The sequence below is a fragment of the Physeter macrocephalus genome, chromosome 7, assembly GCF_002837175.3.
Source record: "Physeter macrocephalus isolate SW-GA chromosome 7, ASM283717v5, whole genome shotgun sequence".
In the NCBI taxonomy this organism is placed as follows: Eukaryota; Metazoa; Chordata; class Mammalia; order Artiodactyla; family Physeteridae; genus Physeter; species Physeter macrocephalus.
In genome coordinates, this window is record NC_041220.1 from 37,947,055 (window position 1) to 37,962,145 (window position 15,091).

Below are 15,091 nucleotides of genomic sequence, written 5' to 3' on the forward strand. Positions count from 1 at the left end.
CGATGCAGGGGACACGGGTTTGTGCCCCGGTCCGGGAAGATCCCACATGCCGCGGAGTGGCTAGGCCCGTGAGCCATGGCCGCTGAGCCTGCACATGTGGAGCCTGTGCTCCGCAACAGGAGAGGCCACAACAGTGAGAGGCCCGCGTACCACAAAAAAAAAAAAAAAAAAAAAAGAACCTAGGGGCAAGATAGGAATAAAGACACAGACCTACTAGAGAATGGACTTGAGGATACGGGGAGGGGGAAGGGTAAGCTGGGACAAAGTGAGAGAGTGGCATGGGCATATATACGCTACCAAATGTAAAACAGATAGTGGGAAGCAGTCGCATAGCACAGGGAGATCAGCTCTGTGCTTTGTGACCACCTAGAGGGGTGTGATAGGGATGGTGAGAGGGAGACACAAGAGGGAGGCGATATGGGGATATATGTTTATGTATAGCTGATTCACTTTGTTATAAAGCAGAAAGTAACATACCATTGTAAAGCAATTATACTCCAATAAAGATGTTTAAAAAAAAAAAGAACTTATAAATGAGTTGCATGAGGCCTGTGGGCTTGAGGGTGTTTGTGTCTACTATAAACTCTTTTGTCTGGACTCTTGTAGTCAGCCTACTATGTTAGCTTTGCCAGATGCATATCCTTGATCTTAAATTATCTATAGCAGTGGTTCTCAAACTGTGAGCTCTTAGGATCGATTTATATTCTTCAGAATTATTAAGAACCCCAAAGAGCTTTTGCTTATATAGGCTATAACTACTGATATTTATCATATTAAAAGTTAAAACAAAAAAATATTTAAAATATTTAATCCACTTAAAATAACAATAATAAACTCATTACATGTTAATATAACAGAATTTTTATTTTAAAAATAGCTCGATTTTCCAAGACAAAAATATGAGAAAAATGGCATTGCTTTATAGTTTTGCAAATGTCTTTAATATATAGCTTAATAGAAGACAGCTGGATTCTCATATCTGCTTTTCTATTAAACTTGTTGTTTTGTTTAAAGTATATGAAGAAAATCTGACATTTACACAGGTATGCAGTTGAAAAAGGGAAGAGTATGGCAATAATATTTCTAGATATTCTCCATTGAAAATACTACTCAACAAGTGGTAGTTTCTTCCAATGTTGAATTTAACCTTGTCAAACTTTTGGTGCTGTTATATTAAAATCCATTAGAATACCTTGCATTTTGAATGAATCATTTATCCATAAGTGATTTTGTTACAGCATTTATTAGTCATTTTGAGTTATTCATATGTTCCAAGTATTGACAGCTTTCATTATATAATACCAAAAAAATCATATTCATCAATATCAGAACCAACCTCATCATGAAGTCTTTCATTATCTGGGGGCTGTCAAGTTCACAGGGGCACCTATAAATTTACCACAATTCTAATTTTTCACAATAAATCTCAAATTTTATCATTAACAACAAATATTGTTAGTTGTTTTCCTTGTTTACTTTATACATTTACTTTATACATTTTCAAGATAATGTCTACCAAATACTGATTCTAAATAACCATAGTTTTCAGTTATTCTTTTCAAATAAAATGTTTTTGCATGACAAAAGTGGTGACTTCGGCTTATAAATTGTACAATTGCTCAAGTGCTGTCACTCAAGATAGCCGTTTTAATTTAGTATGCAGCAAAAGTGCTTACGTGTACTTCTCATTTTGTCATTTAGAATATTACAAATGGTCTTCCCTGGTGGCGCAGTGGTTGAGAGTCTTCCTGCGAATGCAGTGCATGTGGGTTCGTGCCCCAGTCTGGGGGCATCCCACATGCCGCGGAGCTGCTGGGCCCGTGGGCCATGACCGCTGAGCCTGCGCGTCCGGAGCTTGTGCTCCGCGGCAGGGGAGGCCACGGCAGTGAGAGGCCCGCGTACCGCAAAACAAACAAACAAACAAAAAAAGAATATTACAAAGACAGATACTCAGTGTCAAGATTTTATACAATTTATAATTTTTAATGTTTCATTCAGGGCATTGTTTTTTGTTTGTTTGGTTTTTTTTGCGGTATGCGGGCCTCTCACTGCTGTGGCCCCTCCCGTTGCGGAGCACAGGCTCCGGACGCGCAGGCTCAGCGGCCATGGCTCACGGGCCCAGCTGCTTCGCGGCATGTGGGATCTTCCCAGACCGGGGCATGAACCCGTGTCCCCTGCATCGGCAGGCGGACTCTCAACCACTGCACCACCAGGGAAGCCCATTCAGGGCATTCTTGATGAAACTTGATATTTTCCCCTGTGAATATGTGGCAGTGAAAAATACTATGATACAATGAATCCTATTATAGTTTGATTCCACTAACTTGATTTGCTAAAGTACTAGCAGTTTTAGTGGTTACTGCTTTCACACCATTGGTTTGATTTCACAGACCTCTTGAAAGGAGCTTAGAGACCCTCAGGGATTAACAGACCACATTTTTAAAACCACTGATCTATGCTAATTGTTCTCAAGGGAAGTGTACATAACCAATATCCAAAATAATCTTATCAATCCATACAAAACCAAAAATCACTAATCTATATACTCATGTATGACATAAGCATGTGGAAGAGGCAATTAACCCAGAAAGGGGGATGAGGGCAATCAAAGGTTTATCAGAGGAAGTGCACCTGAGATGAACAAGAAAAATACAGGAAAAGACTTCTTGGTAAAGGGGTGGAGGTGCTTGGGAATGGCACCCAAAACAGAGAAAACACATTGTCATACACCGTGACTGGACATAGCATCGTGTATTAGTCAAGATAGGCTAGATTGGGGCTTCCCTGGTGGCACAGTGGTTGAGAGTCCGCCTGCCGATGCAGGGGACGCGGGTTCGTGCCCTGGTCCGGGAAGATCCCACGTGCCGCGGAGCGGCTGGGCCCATGAGCCATGGCCGCTGGGCCTGCGCGTCCGGAGCCTGTGCTCTGCAACTGGAGAGGCCACAACAGTGAGAGGCCCGCGTACCACAAAAAAAAAAAAAAAAAAAAAAAAAAGATAGGCTAGATTATATTGTGCTAATACACACCTAAATCTCCATAGCTTAGCACATCAAAATTTATTTCTCCCTCATTGACTATTACCAGTAGGACAAGTCTCTAAGGCAGCTGGATCACAACCCAGGCTTCTTTTGTGTTGTGGCTATGCCATGTGAACATGTGGCTCCAGAATCCATGGCAGAGGAGGAGAAAGCTTCTAATAATAGCTCCACTAATAGAACTGAACAAATATCCACTAATGTTCCTAGACCATTAGCCATAATCCCTCAAATGGCCCCTTCTAACTTTAAGGAGGCTGAGAAATGTGAGATAGGGCTTGGATATTTGGAGAGCCTTACATTTCTATGGCTTAATCTATTTCCTTAAAACAGATCCCTGGCACACGTTAAGGGCTCTGTTAATCAACCAGAATGATGACTAGTAGAAAGAGCCACACTGCAGTTTCAGACCAAAAAGGAGTATAAGTAGAGGAGGGGAGATTAGATAAAAAGCGAGAGATTCTTTATGGTATAAAAATCAAAATCTCCCTCTGATATTGGAGAGCTAACTTTTTTCTTTAAATGGGTAAAAGAGGGAAAGAGAAACAGGTACTATGTAGAGAGAAGTCTAGAATTACACAAATTTATATCATAATGCTAATAGAAAAAAAGTTATACTAAACTACTATGTAGTTTGTCCCTACTGTGTAAAATATGCCTAAAAAGACTAAAAGGAAATACAGGATGATTTCAACAATTAATTCTGGTGATATTTCTATTTTCCATAATGAGCATGTTTACATTGTAATCAAGGGAAAAACTTAAGTTTCATTTTTAAAATGCCAATCTAAATGATACATTTTCTACAGATAAGTCTGATATTGAGATATTCATTAATACAGTGAACATGCTTTCCCCCACCTTAAACTGGGATGTGTGGCTTGATATAAATTTGACAAGATTGAAAATTTTGCATTAAACAGTCTTGGAAAATCATATGGCTGCAGAGCCACAAAGAACTGAAAAGCTGTAATTATTCTTCTTTAAGCTCAAATGGGACATATTTACATATATGTATATATACATAATATACATATAATGTATATATACATATACATATGTATATATGTACATAATGTACATATATATATTTTAACATACATCCTTGCTCTCCACAGAGGTGTTACTGAAATTTGTGTAATCCAATTTCTGTAAACTGAATTATGTTTTAAATTACCAAAATAGCTTGGTATTTAAATAATGCATTATTTTGAATTATTTTTCTGTAAAATGTATATATATACACACACACACACACACATAAACACACACACACATATCTACTTAAAGGATAATAAGCATCTAATTTTTACCTCTGAAATCTGGGCTTTTTTTTTTTTTTCTTTTGCAAACAGGAGAGAACACCTATGTTCTATCATTTCTCCCAGCAGAGGGCACTACAACCCAAGCATCACGCTTCACAAATTCAATCTTTATTTTGGGTAAACGAGGAATATAAACTGAGATGATTTGTGCATATTCTTATCAATTTGTGCCAGACGTCAAGTGTGTGGAGACAGCTAACAGCCCAGAGGGCAAAACAGTTTTTAATGAGGGTGTCATCACATCTAGGGAAGGTTAAAAATGGTTCTGGGAAGAAGCACAGGTTAAGTTCATTTTTTAAAATCCACTCTTGCAAAGGACAATATCAAGTTCCATGATAAATAAAGATATATCTATTAAGTAATGGATTCTGTTCTAAAAAACACATGATCTAGTGAAGATAAAGTATAAATACCCAGCAAACTCAGATGCAAGATAGCTGTAATAACTGCCAGTTTTAGACCTCTAAATACCATTTCATATCTCTGGACACCCCTGAGGCAGACGCCCCTGCAGGAGAAGACAGGGCACAGCGGTGTGTGTTTCTTCTTGCACTTCATGCCCAGGCGACAGCAATCTTTGAGGAAGTCGGTGCAGACCTCTGCCTGAGGGACACGTAGACGTGCCTATAGGGACAGTAGCTGTTACTGCAAATCCCCTGAGGCAGGGGCAGTGCTCTCCTCAGTTGCACCTGCCCAAGTGGATGTAGTAAGTGCAATACTCCTCCTTCTTCTGCTGCTTCTGCCTGGCCTACCAGACGATGGCCAGGCTGCACTGGCTGGCCTGGCTAGCCAGGGAGCAGCTGCAGGTGCTGGTAGACTCCAACCCACCTGTGTGCAGGAAGGGCCTGCTGTCCCCATTGCAGGTGGCCCACCAAGTATTTTCTGAATTGATATTTGTTCAGAACCATAAACATTGTTATTGAATCTGTTGAAGAAGTACAAAATATGTTTGTTGCCTACAAACTTGAGGAGTATAAACTAAATACTATATGAAATACTAGTGGACAAAGCAAGGCAGAACAAAGTTGGGAAGTGTACTTTCTGTAAGCATTCTGAGATGGTAAAATCATATCAAGATGGAATAGTTGTCCCAGAATGATTTAAAGCATGGATGTCAGAATCATCAGACCCGAACTGGAATTCTGTCCCTGCTGCCCAGCTGTATGAATTTGGCAAGTTTCTTAAGCTCCACAAGTCCCCATGTCCTTGTCTACAAAGTAGGAATGATAATAGTACCAAGGCTCATAAATAACATAACGAACGTAAAGTATTTAACACAGTGCCTAGTGCCCCACCATACGTGTACGCGCGCGCGCGCAGACACACACACACACACACACACACGCACGCACACACACACACACACACACACACACACACACACGCCCCAAATGGTGATCTATTGTTAGAAAAGCTTTAGGGAAGTTTAGGCCTTGATGGAAAGGGAGAATCTGGACAGGTAGAAACTGTGGGAAAAGGCTGGCATTTTGGGTGAGGGGAATAATGAACTTGAACAAAGCAATGATGGTGGCACATTTGAGCACAGTAGGAAAGAAATGCACATTAGGGAGCATAGGGATGGGATCTGGCATATGGGGTTAATCTAGAGAAGGGCTTCTCAGCTTTGGAGCCCTAAAGGAGGGAGTGGGATGTGTAGCTATTATAAGGAATTCTCAAATCTATTAGTGCTCCAAACAATGCCTTAAAGTGAATAATACGTATTACTTCCCACTTCCAAATATGTATAGATGCTATTGAAATTCATAAAATATAAATTTATTTAAAAGAACTGTTGAATTAAAGCTATTTTAACATTTATCAAAGAATACCATTCTTCAGGTCTCAAATCTCACATCCTCAGAGATTTTTCTCCTCATTCCACGACTTGAAATAGTGCCCAGGTCCTCATCACTTTCTGCCCTCATTTGCTTTAATTTGTTTTATAGCATCAAAACCAACCTGGAATTATGTATTTATTTGTTTACTCCCTGTCTCCTCTCTTTGTAAGCTACCATGAAGGCAAGGACTTTGTCGTATTCACTACCAAAACACCAGCACCCAGAACAGTGCCTCTACATGGTGGGCCTCCAGTAAATATTTGCTGAATAAATGAACAAGTCTACAAAATATTAGATTCAAATGCATGCTACAAGGCAAATAAATTATGTTATATGCATCATCTTTGTCTTCTCAATGAATAATTTAAATTAAAATAGCAGCAGAAGACTCTTCACTTCCTCTTTATAGTCATCATCAGCCCTTTGCATGAAATGACAATTTCTTATTAATATAAGAGATGCCACAGAAGAATTGGCCCAATTATGACACACATAAGAGGGAAATGAGTCTTTGTTCTAAGAGGCTGCAGCTTAATCATGTGAAAGAATATTGCTTTTGAGATATAAGTATATGACCTAAGTATTCATTTCAGTGTTCAAACGATAAAGACATTAATCAGAGCTTCCCCTAACCTCAGACAGGTTAAACCTCTACCATATTATTTAAAATTAGGTAATATGCATTGTCACTTGGATGCTTAGTCATCTATTACCAATACTTTTTGAACTCCTGCAACCCCAGATACCTTAAGAAAATGATCGTATGTCATGATATAGTTTAAAGGCATGATAGAAACAAGATCTGTTATTATATATTAAACAAGCAGGTCATCAAAGGATATACTGAACGTTTGATGAGAAATTTGGTGTGATCCAAAGTACTCAAATATATAGTATTATGTCAGGAGGCATCTGAATTTTTAATATCAATGTCATATTATTGTTCCCTCGTCATGTTTATTCATTTCCCTGACCTTTATTCTGACATAATTAAATTACCGCTAATTGTAGGGCAAAAGTTGACAGTTCCATTAAAGTATTTTATGTTACTGAGCTTTCTCTCCCAAGAATTTGACAGGGTTGTTTTCACTTCATTGTCTTCCTATGAAAAGAATGTGAAAATAGTGGTCATGCTGTACTTTTTTCTTCTCTCTAGTCTGGCTGTTATTATTTAAACATTACATTAGCAAATTTGCTCTGGTTATTTGGCCACAAATGAATGGTATGCATTAATATAAATCAAAATAGTAATCAAATAAACAATTACACATGGGATAACCTGTTTATCTATATACTCACCTATTACTACATCAGAGTTTCTGATATGTCTGTCCCTAAAACATCCTAAACTCTACCTCTTGCAAATCAAGTAAGATTTTTTACAGTGCTAATGACTTGAATAGTTGCACGTATAACTCCCTTCCACCCACCAAACCATCTGTTAACCTATGAAATTTATCATGGTTCTCCTAGTAGGACAATCTCATCTACTTTCTTGGAGCCCAGTAAATATGATTCTTCTGTTCCTCTTTTATCTCTCAATAAATTAACTTTAGGCAAGTCCACAAAGATTCTGTTTCTGCAATTTAAAACTATTGCTGATCTTTTTTTTTGGCGGTACGCGGGCCTCTCACTGTTGTGGCCTCTCCTGTTGCGGAGCACAGGCTCCGGACGCGCAGGCTCAGCGGCCATGGCTCACGGGCCCAGCCGCTACGCGGCATGTGGGATCCTCCCGGAGCGGAGCACGAACCCGTGTCCCCTGCATCGGCAGGCGGACTCTCAACCACTGCGCCACCAGGGAAGCCCTGCTGATCTTTTTTAATAAGGTGAATAGGACTTGACTCTAGGCAGAAACCCTAATCACAGGGGATCTTAGGATCACCAACTATCTTAGTCTGGATTTCTTAGAAAACAGAGACTGAAGCAGAAAGCCTTACTTTGGGGCGTTTGCCATTCTAGGGAAGAAAGAGTGAGGGAAAGGGGCCAATGAGCAGGGAGGTATGGAAAGCAAATGCAATGAGGAAGATTACCAGTCTGGCTAGAGCTTTATATTAAGCTAATACAATATCTTCAGAATATCTATATGAGCTACTGTGTTTCTGCATAGACTGACCAGGGAGAGAGAGGAAGAAGAGTTTATCCACCTTCTCCTATTTGCCTTTGAACAAAGTTCACCATATAGTGAATCAACAGTGACACACTTTTAGCTTGTACCACCTGGTCCTTCCAGTAGCCATGGGAAATCTAAATCCCAAGACAGCAGTGACAGCATTCATAACACCAGCCACACTGCATGAGGTGAGCTAGTGAGCAGAAGCAAGTCAGTGATACTGCCTACCTATCCATGTATAGGCTTCAATCTCACAGACTCAGCTGGGCAAGCCAGTGCACCTCCTGTGTGTCTCAGGCAAAGGAAGAGCCCCAATGGGAAGCATGAGGTGTAGTGTAAAGAATGAGACAACATGTTGTCAGTCTTGCTTGAGAATCCCATGAACGAGGGACTGGGAGCAGTCACCTCAATGTGACTGCCTGGCCAAGCAAGCAGAATACCATGAAAACATGGCTCCCACCATAAAGACATCAGCAAGCTTTCCTCCAACAAAGTCTGAAGTTCCTCTTCTATGGTCTATGCTAATGTGTAGGTGCCAGGAAATCTGGAGGATTATTGGGACCAACCAGAGAAAACTATGGTCTAGAATCCAAAGGTTGAACAAAAACTGGGTCCAGTCATAACCCAACAGAGCTGGAAGGGAGTGAGCTCATGAAAGAGTATTGTGGCCATTCTAAGAAAAACCCCCCACTATTTATGGAAATTAAGCTTGTAAAAGAAGTGGGGGAATAAGCCACTCTTAATTCTTACCTGTTCAAACTAAGTTTGTTAAAGATATCCAACGATTTTGCAGTATTCACTAAAATGAGGCAATGTAAACCAAAGCAAGTAGTACCCCAAAGAATACATACATATGGTCAACAGGCATATGAAAAAATGCTCAGCATCACTAATCAGAAGAGAAATGCAAATCAAAACCACAATGAGATATTACCTCACACCTGTCAGAAGGGCTATCATCAAAAAGACCACAAATAATAAATGTTGGTGGGGATGTGAAGAAAGGGGAACCCTTGTACACTGTTGGTGGGAATGCAAATTGATGCAGCCACTGTGGAAAACAGTATGGAGGTTCCTCATAAAACTAAAAATAGAACCACCATATGATCCAGCAATTCCACTCCTGGGTATATATATCTGAAAAAAAAAAACCCAAAACCCATTAATTTGGAAGGATATATGTACCCCAATGTTTATAACAATATTACTTATGATAACCAAGATATGGAAGAAGCCTAGGTGTCCATCAACAGATGGATGGGTAAAGAAGATGTGGTATATATTATATATATATATATATATATATATATATAAAATATACTCACACACGTGCATGCATGCACACACACACACACACACACACACACACACACACACACAGACACACACAATGGAATACTACTCAGCCATAAAAAAGAATGAAATTTTGCCATTTGCAACATCATGGATGGACTTGAAGGGTATTATGCTTAATAAAGTAAGTCAGAGGAAGACAAGTATTATAGGATATCACTTATATGTGAAGTCTAAAAAATAAAACAAACTAGGGCATATAGCAAAAAAAAAAAACCAGACTCACAGATACAGAGAAAAAACTAGTGGTTACGAGTGAGGAGAGGGAAGAGGGGAGGGGCAAGATAGGAGTTTGAGAGGATTGAGAGGTACATACTACTATGTATAAAATAAATGAGCTACAAAGATATATTGTAAAGCACAGGGAATATAGCTAATATTTTATAATAACTATAAATGGAGAATAACCTTTAAAAATTGTGACTCACTATGTTGTACACCTGAAACTTATAGACTATTGTAAGTCAACTATACTTCAATAAAAAGGAAAACAGTACCTGCACCATGGGGAATGTGAGGCACTGTGAGGTAATGTAAAGAAAACTACTTGGAAGTAAGAAAAACTGGATTCCAGTCCCAATTCTGTTACTCATATTGTGGCTTGAGAAGTTTACTCAACTTCCCTGATCTCAGTTTGCTTTTCAGCTTTGTGCTCTACACTTCACAGTTATGTGAGGATTAAAGGAAACGAAGTACTGAAAATGTTCATTACAGCAAGAGGAAATCAGCAAATCTTGTTTAAATCAGAAACTGCTCCTGAACTATATTTTGTCACAAATTCTTTTCTTCTCCAATATTTAACTTTACATGCAAATATGTATACTAGTATCTCTCACCATCTATGTGACATTAATTGGTTGGATCTTGCTATGAATTAGTTATTTTGCTTTGAATTAGTGAATTAGTGAAAAATTCAACTGAGGTGTTACAAACATTCTCTGAAGAATGATTGTTCTCAGGCATCAATATCTGGGCACTGACAATAACTCCTCAATAACAATACTTAACTATTTATTGGGCACTTCTTGTGTAACAGGTGGTAACCTAAGTGCTTAATATAGGTAATCTCATTTAACTTCCTAGTAGCCCTATGATGTAGAAACAGGTCAGCTACATAATTTGTAGGGCCTAATGAAATGTGAAAATTTGAGGTCCCTTAAGCTTTTTCCTCTAAAAACATTTTATTACTAATAAAACATAATAGGGATATTGGTGTTGCGTGAGTAACATTATAAAATGGCAAAATATATAATTATTTCTATCACAATAAATAGCAATACTTTGTAATATATTTGTTATAAAAATCTGGGGTTTACTTTTATAAAAACTCATTTGTTAGCTTATTAAAATTTATACTTTTATCAACCTTGTTTTCAACTGGTATAATTAAAATTTATGTCAGTAGCTCTTGGCAAGATCATAATTTTTTTTCTTTTTTAAAAGGTAAACAATTTAGTTAAAAGTTTATTTTAAATAAACGTAATTTTTGACAGTTGTAGGTTTACAGAAAAGTGCAGTGTCCATGTCCCCACACAGTTCTATTGTTACCATCTTACATTAATATGGTTTATTTGTTATAATTATTGAACCAATATTAATACATTATTATTAAATAAAGTCCATATTTTACTCATATTACTTCAGTTTTTTTTTCCTAATGTCCCTTTTCTGTTCTTGGACCTCATCCCAGCTACCATAGTATATTTAATTGTCATGTCTCCTTAGGATCATTTTGTCTGTGACAGTTTCTCAAACTTACCTTATTTTGATGACCTTGATAATTTTGAAGAGTACTGGTCAGGTATTTTGTAGAATGTCCCTCAACTAGGGTTTGTCTAATGTTTTTCTCATGATTAGATTGGGGTCACAGGTTTGGGGGAAGAATACCACAGAGGTACAATGTCATTTTCATTACATCATTATGTGCCATTAACATGATTTATTACAGTTGATGTTGACCTTGTTCACCTGGCTGAGGTAATGATCGTGTGGTTTCTCCACTGTAAAGTTACTCTTCTTCCCCCCCTTCCCAAAGGGTACTCTTTGGAAGGAAGCCAGTCTTTGCAGCCTCCCTTAAGGAGTGGAGAGTTATATTCCACTTCTTTGAGAATGGAGTATCTACATAAATTATTAGGAATTCTTCTACATGAGAGATTTGTCTCTTCTCCCTCACTTATTTTTTTTTTCCAAGCATTTACTTATATCAGTATACACTCATGGATATTTATTTTGTACGTTGAGTTATAATCCAATACTTTGTTGCTCAAATTGTTCCAAATTTAACCTTCGAAGCTCTTTTTTTTTTTTTGAGTAAATTTATTTATTTATTTATTTATTTATTTATTTATTTTTGGCTGTGTTGGGTCTTCGTTGCTGCACACAGGCTTTCTTTAATTGTGGCGAGCGGGGGCTACTCTTCGTTGCCGTGCGCGGGCATTTCATTGTGGTGGCTTCTCTTGTTGCGGAGCACGGGCTCTAGGCGCACGGGCTTCAGTAGTTGTGGCATGTGGGCTCAGTAGTTATGGCTCATGGGCTCTACAGAACAAGCTCAGTAGTTGTGGCACACGGGCTTCAGTAGTTGTGGCATGTGGGCTCAGTAGTTGTGGCTCGCAGGCTCTAGAGCACAGGCTCGGTAGTTGTGGCGCACAGGCTTAGTTGCTCTGCGGCATGTGGGCTCTTCCTGGACCAGGGCTGGAACCCATATCCCCTGCATTGGCAGGTGGATTCTTAATCACTGTGCCACCAGGGAAGTCCTAGAAGCTCTTTTAGTTGCCTCCTGCGTCCAAACTAGGTGACATACTACCATCACGTTTTTTTTGTTTTGTTTTTTTGGGGAGTTTGTTTGTTAGCACTTTCTTTCTGGAACTACAAGGTACTGTGGGCTCATCTCATGTATTTCCTGTCCCAGTCCTAAACTCAGCCATTTCTTCATGGAGCCCTGGTACCTTTTACTGGAGAATGGTATTAGAAATCAAGCTCTGGGAGCTAAGTGTGTTTGTGGCTACTGTGTTTCCTTGCTTCTAAATCCTCTCAGCTGAAAGAATGAGGAAATATGCCTACATATATACATACATAGTATATACATAGTAAATATATGTTTGTATACATATGTGTTATACACTATGTATACATATTTACAAGCATAGTGTATACATAGTAAATATATGGGTGTATATGTATATATATATCCAGTGTATATGTGTCTACAAATATCTGTGTAGCAATTTGTATCCTTATTAAACTAAACATGAATTCATACTTATGTCTCAATCTAATCCATTACCACATGGATCATTCTAGTCTTAAAATTTTTGAGAATTTTTAATTTTGAGAAAGCTCTTTTCACTGATGCGATTGCTATCGGACCTCTTAAGAGTATTTTATACAATCTGACATCATTTAGATAAATTTCTAATAAATTATTTAAAAATATAAGTTTTAGTATCTCTAGAGCTGATGATTCTCACATAACTAAAAAGACTTTTCTAAAAAGAGTTAACTTTTCATAGAAATCAGTTCTGAGTAAGTCTGAAATTAATTTTAAATGCAAATTTATACAATGAAATTTTAATGTTTCTTCAGACAGTTCTTGTAACTTGTGGAGGCCATACAGAAAATTGAAAGTGGCATCATGATTTGTATATAATTCAAAGTGTCTATACAAAGAAAACTTAATTAAAAAATTTTTTTTCATTAATAATCACTTCATTCAAAGTACCATGTGAAAATAGTTTTCTTTTCCATTGAATGCAATGATCTTTAAAGATAATTTGTATTTCTAAGACTATAGGTATTTGTTTTGCAATGGTGGAGCAGTTTTCAAAATTGGAGACTCTATACTATTTTAAGAATTCTAATAACTCCCTGATACACTTTATTGCAAGGTCCATGTGTATGACTTTATTTTGTGATAATTTACTGGGAAAGTTTATTGATCGAATGCTTGCAGTCCTTCTGACAAAGCTCAGGATAGAGAGTTAATATTTGTGCAGACTTTGCAGGGAGAGCTCTGGAACAGAAGGATGAGCTGGTCTTCTACCACCGTCTCATCCCTGCATCCATGCGAGGACCTTTCTTGGGCAATGGCCACTACCACTGCTACTGCTGCCTCTATTGCTGCTGCCACAATTGTCACTACCAACCTGAACCAAGGTCCCATTCTGGCAGCCCGCTCAGACATGAACATGTGCTCCAGACAGTGAGGCCCACAGCTTGTGACCTATACTGCCCGTGGTGCCTTGGGACTTGAGCCTACAGATGTGGGCACTACTGCTTGATCACAATCATATGTGCTCACTGTTACCCAGTGTATTGCCTCAGCTCATGCACATGTTCACAGTTAAAATAACTAAGAATTTCAAGATGGCAAAGTAGAACATTAAACCAAGTGGGAGCCCTTCTGGTAGGAAGTGTCCTATAAGACTATACAAGTTGTACTCTCATGAACCTGTCAGTAGGATAGAGACTTCTAGTAGCCTTGTTAAAAAAAATTAGAAAACTAAGGTTTGAAAAGTCACCTGCCCAAGGTTATATAGCTAGTGAACAGCAGAGCTAGAGATTAAACCCAAATATATCTAATCCAAAAATTAAATTCTTAGTTATGTGCTGAGCCATATAGAAAAGCTCACTCCGTCTTAAACTTCTGGTTGGTCACAGAAACAGCTGATGGCTTATTCTGTTGAAGCAGTAGCACTGTCTATTCTATACCAATGGAATGAATTTTTTCAAATCTTTTGATTAGAGTTAGCAGCTCAATATTACTCAACAAAAATAAAACAAAATGCTTCAAGATTCAAACATATAATTTTTGCTCCCCCTCCAGACCTGAGTTCTTGTTCTATCATATACACAAACACAAACAAAACCACATACTCAGGAACATTTCCCTCCTTCTCCACCACCTCATCATCTCCTCATCTCTTTCTCATCATAATGACCCACCATTTCCATTCTTGTGGTCTATAATATTTTTCTAAGGGAGTGAAGGAAACAGAACTAAAACATCACACTAAGGAAGTAAAGTAAAATAGTTTGAATCAGAGTAACATATCCTGTTTTTCTTGTCCCTTGTGTCTGTGAGGTGTTTTTTCAATTACTTTGTGAGTCATGGTCCTTCCTATGCTTTGTTGAATCACAGATAGCCCTTATGTAAATGCTCTAGTGTCAGTTGTTATACTGATAAAGAATTTTTTTTTTTTTGAGAGCTAAATGAGCCCTGAGCTGAGTTCTTCATTCCTTTGCTGCTTGCTTCTTTGCTTATCATTTTCACTGGTTTCTTTTCAGCTAAAGACTCATGGGCATTGCTATGGGTTTTTAATTTCCCCCCATATATGTATTATCATGTTGGATCTTTTCAAAAACATGAAAGTGTAGGTATTATTTCCACCATTTTAAGGAGACTAGACTCAAGTAAGATGTCAGACATGGGAC